Below are 8,395 nucleotides of genomic sequence, written 5' to 3'. Positions count from 1 at the left end.
CCGCCACAGCACGGCTTGCCAAGCAGTGCGTCGGTGCGCGCCCAGGATCCGAACCAGCGAACTCCGGGCCGCCGCAGCGGAGCGCGCGCACTTAACCGCTTGCGCCACCGGGCCGGCCCCTATTTGTGCAATATTTTAAAAGATGCTGAAGTGATTGCCGTTGATGATGATGATAAAGTCCTGCAACCTAGAATTAAGATACACTACACATTAAGTAAGTCGCTTCTACAAGGGTGATTGTGTTTTAGAGCAAGTAAAGAATAATGATATTCTCATGTATATGTTTTGATATCCCCATGGATAGATAGGGGAAAATTTTTATCTTTACATGAATTTGGAAGTTTTGACTATTATATGGGACTAGACACTTTAATTCCCGAACCTCAAAATCCCAAGATTTTGAGTGAGACCAAAGACCATAGAAAATTTTATTTGCTGAAAATAACCAGAAAATTCATGGGACTTATCCTATATTTTATCCAAGAAGAAAGAAAAACTAGAAGAGGTTTGAAAAGGTAGTAAAAGATAAAAATTAAATTTTCTAACAACATCATACAGGATATTTTTTTGTTCAATGTAACAGTTAGCCTTGAGTAAATTTCAAAGCAAATTAATAATATCACATTTTGTAAATATAATGCAGTAATAATGGGCATTAATAATAAACAATCAAACATAAACATTGAAATTTTTCTCCAATTGAGAAAGATTCTCCAATTGAGGTCAGAAGAATCCTAAGGCCAAGAATAAAGATTGGAGGAGTTATGGTCCATGAAACACTTAGAGGGAACAGTACATCCTGGCAACACTTCTGGAAAGTGTTCCTATGACAGAATCTGTGCCAAATGAGAAAATGTCAATTACTCCCAACCCATTGTAAAAAAAGGCCACTTCCAGGTAAAAAGTGAGAATGCTGTTGTGACTTTCCTTTGGTTATTATGTAAAACATTTTTACTTATTCCCTTTGGTAAAGATGAGAAGTTGCTAATTACAAGTGTGGCTGTCTCCCTCTTCCTCATGAGGGATTCCCATGAAACCATTAAATAGTCAGGAGAATTTATGGCTAAATCTAAACTTTTTCAATAAAGCCTTCATCTTGATGTGACAGATTTGGAATTTCAGACAGAATCAATTTCAACATTCACTATTAGGAAAGCATACACTGCTCACTGTGAGCACAAGAAAATAGAAAAATCATCAGATAAGTGAAAAGATACTTTATGTTTAAAGAATAATTTCCTTTGAGACACTAGAACAATATCTATGGCCAAAAGAAAAAAGAGAGACAAAGAGAAGATTTTGAAAAATTGAATCCATTTTCTCAACTTAAGAGGTCAATGTAGCTCTTAAACTATCACGTCAAAATGTAAAACTAAGATTTAGAAAAGGCTGAGACTGTAAAAGATAAACAAAAAGATTGATGAATAAAATCGGTAACAGAAGCAATGAGCAGCAATCTGGACACTGCAGAAATTGCTATTAACAAATTAGAAAATCTGAAAAGGTTCCAACAGGATACAGATCGCATTCTTGAAACAATTTGAGGAGAGTATATTTTCCAAAGGACTTTTTACGAAAGTGTAGATATAAGGGAGCCCCACAGGATAGAGCTTCGAAGCAGCCACACTCCTACTAAACTTGAAGAGACAGGTGAAGGGACTAGATAGCTTAACCGGGAGAGAGGAAATTGCATAGTGGGCTCTGGGGCACATGGACCTGATCTCACACTGCTTCATACGCCAGACCTCCTTCTGAAGCCAGAGAGTGAGGAACCCATGGACGTAGTTCATACTGTTCAACCTCACCCCGTAGAGTGAGGATGGAGAAAGGCTGAGGGGCAGATCTGAGAAGGCACATGGAAAATATCCAGTACATAAACAAGATCAAGAAATTTTCTAAGAACCTAGAGGAAAACAAAAATTGTATAAAGGATGAGGTATACTTATATATAATGGCAGCAGATACAAATAACACAATCTAAAATTAATGAGAATTAAAGGCAACTTAAAAAAGTAGAGGGAATAGATGGTAGAGCAAAAAGATGGGAGAAATCTTTTCTAGGTCAAAAAGCTGATTTTGTAGCTCAAATGTGCATACTAATACATACAAGGTCACTAAAAGTAAAACACCTGGGGCCGGCCCAGTGGTGTAGTGGTCGCGTTCTTGTGCTCTGCTTCAGTGGCCCAGGGTTCACGAGTTCGGATCCTGGCTGCAGACCTACACACCGCTCATCAAGCCATGCTATGGTGGCATCCCACATACAAAATAGAGGAAGATTGGCACAGATGTTAGCTCAGGGATAATCACTGTCACCCAAAAAAAAAAAAAAGTGAAAAACAATAAAGAGTTCCAGAATATGGAAATGGCATCTTAAAAGAACTGATGTTAGCAAATAAACCAGTAAACATAGTCTTAAATGTTATGTGTGTGGTAGGCAAGATAGTGCCCCTCCCGCGCAAAAAATGTCCAAAATGGATTTTGTAGATGTGATTAAGTTAAGGATCTTGATATGGGGAGATTATCCTGGATTATTTGCATGGTCTCAGTGTGATCACTCATTGCAATGAGAGAGACCATACTCCAGAGGAACAGAGGTACGTCTCACCAAACAAAGGAAAAGGCCCCCTTTATCAGTCAGTCAGAAAGAGGAGATGAGACAATGAAAGCAGAGGTTGGAACGATGCTCTTTGAGGATAGAGAAAGCGGCCATGAGCCAAGGAATGTAGACAGCCTCTAGAACCTGGAAAAGAAAAGGAATAGATTCTCCCCTACAGCCTTCAGAAGGAACACAGCTTTGCTGTGATTTTAGCTTGATTTTACTGAGACACATTTTGGACTTCTGACCTCTAGCATCGTAAGATGATAAATTTGTTTTAAATTTAAGCTACTTAATTTGTGGGGGCTTGTTACAGCAGCAACAGGAAACTAATACATGCTGTTAATCGTATTATAATATTTGAGAAAATATTAAAATTAATTATTATAAACATGCATAATATTATGTACATACCTATTACATAAACCATATAAACTGGGTTAGCTCATTCTTGCCTGGAAACCAGTCTCAGTTTCACAGTTACGTTGAAAAAAATACTACAAGTAAAATAAGGTAAAAAGTAATTTCAATCTTTATTAAAGCTACTCTAACAATGCCACAGAGAGATTCCATAAAACACAGCATAACCTCTTTAAAAACACCTTTGCTTTCTCTCTCCAACCAACCCCATCCACAACTCTTTACACCAGCAGCTTCTGGCCATTCTAAGCTCCTTCTCATCTCAGTTTGGGAATATACCACCTTCCTTTTTCAAGGGAAACCCCATCTTAGGGTTTCTCATTCCCACAATCCAACACCCTCAGCCATTACCCCTATTCACACCACAGAATACCCCAGCTGTTAAAGCTGCCCAAACAATAGAGACTTCTTCCTTTCCAAAAGAAGTGGGAAGAGGAGCAGAATGCAAACACTGATTAGTTATTAGTTAGTTATTTATTACCTTTTCTTTTATTCCTCCCATGAATATAAACTGCTGCTATTGCTACAGGTACTACTACTACTTCTGTCATCATCATATTAATAATGATGCTAATAACAATAATTATAATAATCAGACAACGTCATATCGTGGGTGAAGCTGTGGGAGCAGCCCACCTTGGTGCAGCCAATAGACTGTGTTGGCTGTTGAGAATTTAGAACAATGTGAAAGAAACTAAGATTTATTTTGCTTTTTACTATCGTTGCACAGTGTGAATTGTAAACATCAATAATAACTTACTCTCATATGGGTGTGCACCACTTACACCAACTCCCATCCATACTGGGTCACCAGTACAGTGAGTCTGCAATCCCCACTGTTAATTGGAGATCTATGATTCTCCCAACTGAGATAGTAGAAGAGGAAATAACAATACACTTGATTTCATACATTCCTGCATTTTCTCTTGTGTTTGTTTGGGGCTTTTCAGTGCCCCTTGCCTGGAAAGGACTCACAATTCTTTAATTCTCTGTTTAAATTGAAATAGCTGAACCCAAGTGCAACCAAATGACTAGTTATTTTCTTTGTACGTTAACAGGGTACAAAAATTTACACGGACTTCTTTATCATATTTGAATAGGACAAATGTGACAAGAAAAACCCAATGTTTTTTTGTTTGCTTGTTTTATGACCTGGTGACACAGTTCTATATAGATGCATCCTTGGCATAAAAGATTTGTTTCAAACAATAGTGTGTGAGTAAGTGTGGTTTGACTGTGTGTGCATGTATGTGAATTTGCTGGGACTTTTTCTTTTTTCTTCCTTAAAACTCTATTTTCCACCATTCTCTATATAGAAAGGAAGGAGTAAATTCCATGTAGACCAATGACTTTTTCTATAGATAGGCTTTTTATAAGCTGTGAAATAGGAGGAGTTGTGCCCATATAGACATGGATTTCTTTAGGTTGAAAAGTCTCATTTTTTAAAATATAAAGAACTCACACAACTGAACAGCAAAAAAACAAACAACTCGATCAAAAAATGGGCAGAGGAAATGAACAGACACTTCTCCAAAGAAGGTATACAGATGGCCAATAGGCACATGAAAAGATGTTCAACATCACTAATCATCAGGGAAATGCAAATCAAAACAACACTAAGATATCACCTCACGCCCGTTAGAATGGCTATAATCACCAAGACAAAAAACAACAAATGTTGGAGAGGATGTGGAGAAACAGGAACCCTCATACACAGCTGGTGAGAATGCAAACAGGTGCAGCCTCTATGGAAAACAGTATGGAGATTCCTCAAAGAATTAAAAATAGAAATACCCTATGATCCAGCTATCCCACTACTGGGAATCTCTCCAACGAACCTGAAATCAACAATCCAAAGAGGCTTATGCACCCCTATGTTCATTGCAGCATTATTCACTATAGCCAAGAAGTGGAAGCAACCTAAATGTCCCTTGACTGATGATTGGATCAAGAAGATGTGGTACATATATACAATGGAATACTGCTCAGCCATAAAAAAAAACAAAATCGTCCCATTTGCAACAACATGGATGGGCCTGGAGAGTATTATGTTGAGCGAAATAAGCCAGAAAGAGAAAGACAAACACTGTATGATCTCACTCATATGTGGAATATAAATCAACACATGGACAGAGAAAACTGTATTGTGGTTACCAGGGGCAATGGGGGTAGGGGGTGGGCACAAGGGGTGAAGGGTGACATATATATGGTGATGGACAAACAAAAATGTACAAGCCAAAATTTCACAATGTTATGAACTATTAAAACATCAATAAAAAAAATGATTTCATAGTTTACCACATTTGTGTTTACACTTCGATAAACAAAGAGAAATATAATTTTCAATTCTGTCTTATTTTCACAATAAAATGCACTTGTAGATGTAGTCTTTTTTCCTACTTATCTGAGAATTTTTATTGGTGTCACAAATATCATATTTTAATGTGTAGAATTAAATGTTGCCTTAGAGAGACAAGGTGTGTTACGTGTTGTCTAACAACATCAGAATTTTATTTTATTCTATACTTATCAACATAGGAATGACTAATATCCAAGTTACTATACACAGTGATGCTGATTTACCACTATTGAATTTGGGAATTAAAATACAATGAGCTTGCCAAAAATAAAATTTGAGTTTTGGTAAAAAGATAAAAGAAGTATTAGGCAGTAAATTGAAAATGTGGCCAAAAGTAGATAAGCAAAATTTCCACATTTTTCTTGGGTAACTTTTACCTTATCCTTGCTCAAGGGTCATGCTAATCTCTGTATCATTCCAATTTTAGTATTTGCGTGGTCCAAGCAAGAACTTGGGTAACTTTTAAAGCTTTCGGAATAGTTGATATACACTTTTAGGTCACAGGTCATTTTTTTGATAAATGATCTAATAATACTGGCAATTAAAATATTTGGGGACTACATAAAAACCCTTCATAAATCTCCTTTGTCAATATAAACTACCTTATACATAGCTATCAAAAATGAAAATGTTTCAATCCAAAGAGAAGACAATTTAAAAGCCTGGAATACTGAGAAAACATAAGGCAATGTGATTTTCAATCTTGGGTTTCTACTAAGGGGTTTATGAATTATAAAGCTTTCTTATTCTTTTGTAAATTATTATAATAATTATACTTCAATCACATCATTTTATTTGTAGTTTGGCAATGCCTGTTGCTTTTATTTGCCATGTTATGTCGTTACTACTTTAATGCAAGATGTTCTCTCACATAGTAGCGAAAATGAAACATATTGCAAAGGTATCCAATTTATTTGTTCATGAAGGAATGATGAATAAATTCATTAAAAAAGAAATCAGAGAGGAAACAAAAAAAGAAGTGGAGGAAAGAAGGAAAGAAGAAAAAGAAAGAGAGGGGGCCAACCCCGTGGCATAGTGGTTGAGTTCAGCACACTCTGCTTCAGTGGCCTGGGTTCTCAGGCTCAGGTCCCAGGTGCAGACCTACACCACTTGTCAGCTATGCTGTGGCGCCAACCCACATATAAAGTGGAGGAAGACTGGCACAGATATTAGCTCAGGGCTAATCTTCCTCAAGCAAAAAAATAGGAAGATTGGCAACAGATGTTAGCTCAATGTTAATCTTCCTCAGGAAAAAAAAGAGAGAGAGAGAGAAAGAAAAGGAGACGTGGAAGTAGGGAGAGAGGGAGGACAATAAAGAGCAAAGATTGAGATTTCCTGAAGAAGAAGGAATTCTCCCTGAGACTGAAACATTACCTGAATTTCTGGCCTGTTGGCCTGCCATACAGATTTGGATTGCCAGCCCCCACATAGAATGAACCAATTCCTTAAAACAAATCTCCCTCTAGATAGATAGAGAGATATAGGTAGATATAGATATAGATATATCTATAGGTAGATCTATAGGTAGATATAGATATATCTATAGGTAGATCTATAGGTAGATATAGATATATCTATAGGTAGATCTATAGGTAGATATAGATATATCTATAGGTAGATATGGATAGATAGATAGATGATAGATAGATAGATAGATAGATAGATAGATAGATAGATAGATAGATAGATATAAATGTCTTCAATAGTGGAAGACTATTGATATTCAGATAAACAGAACCAATAGAAGATAGATATCTATATCTATATCTTTCTATCTCTATTTATCTCCTATTGGTCTGTTTTTCTGGAGAATCTTGATCAATCCAGATTCTTTAATTTAATTTAATAATTTAATAATTACCATGGAACTGCTATTATGAACTCACAACTTAAACTACAAGGCACGTCTTACAGGGACTTAAACCAATCAAGGTTGTTCTGATAAACTCAGCATTGGCCTCCTAATTCTCAGTTTTAGTGGGCCTACATCAACCAACTCCCACTACCAAAAAGGTTTATTTTTAGAGATCCTCAAGTGTCATTAAACTGCAAGAAATGGATGGTACGGGTAGACCAATTTAATCAAATCAAGCAGGTGTAAGGAGGAAAAAATTAGAAAAAGGTAAAAGAATAAAGGAGAATATCATATTAATATAAGTAATCAGATCAATTTCCTTATTTGTCACTAATAATCTCTAAAGACTTTTGTAAAAATTTTTTAAAGTGAGGATTATTAACAGGGATAGCATCACTTTGAGGTGGGCTTGTTTAAGAAATGAGTCTCTTTTATTAGCTTAATTATGCCCACCAGAAAAAGTCTTCTTTGTTGCTGATATCATCAAAATCCCAACAGAGCATTATAAGTCTTGAAATCTTGCATCAATTTTCCACACAAATAATCAGTTTCTTTTAATATCGGGAATGACATGTTCCTCATCATAAATTCTCCTATGCATTAGCAAAATGTTAGAAAATTATTCTTGGTACAATGTAATGGTAAAAGATTTTTATATCAGGAACACAATGTAACAGTAACTTGCACATTCATTAAGTAAGAAGATTGCATATAGACATTTAGGGTTCCTGGAAATCTCACCCTGCAAATCATTTAACTCTTCAACAATTGCTAAGAAAGCTATGTTCAAACACTTACAGCTATAATCCTAATTTCAGTGCCCCAGAGAGTAGAAAACTAAACTGATCTAAATTCACAGGACTGGGGGCCGGCCCCGTGGCTTGGTGGTTGAGTGAGCGCGCTCCACTGCTGGCGACCCGGGTTCGGATCCTGGGCTCGCACCGACGCGCTGCTTCTCCGGCCATGCTGAGGCCGCGTCCCACATACAGCAACTAGAAGGATGTGCAGCTGTGACACGCAACTATCTACTGGGGCTTTGGGGGGAAAAAATAAATAAATAAAATCTTTAAATTCACAGGACTGGTATGGTCTAGGATGGGAAAGATTTTGAATTGGGAGAATGAAAAATGTTTAATTAACTCTACGACATTGAGTAAGACAGTTA

At 36.7% G+C, this 8,395-nt stretch overlaps 1 pseudogene; it reads right to left on the bottom strand.

The window, feature by feature from the left end:
• Window positions 1–5,719: 5,719 nt before the first annotated feature.
• On the bottom strand, window positions 5,720–5,820 carry LOC147915810 (U6 spliceosomal RNA; annotated as a pseudogene).
• Between the last annotated feature and the right edge of the window lie 2,575 nt (window positions 5,821–8,395).

The sequence above is a fragment of the Ceratotherium simum genome, chromosome 12 (assembly GCF_057802395.1).
Source record: "Ceratotherium simum simum isolate JZ-2026a chromosome 12, ASM5780239v1, whole genome shotgun sequence".
Lineage (NCBI taxonomy): Eukaryota > Metazoa > Chordata > Mammalia > Perissodactyla > Rhinocerotidae > Ceratotherium > Ceratotherium simum.
Note: the sequence above shows the minus strand (reverse complement) of the source record. Positions and strands in the feature narration are given on the sequence as shown.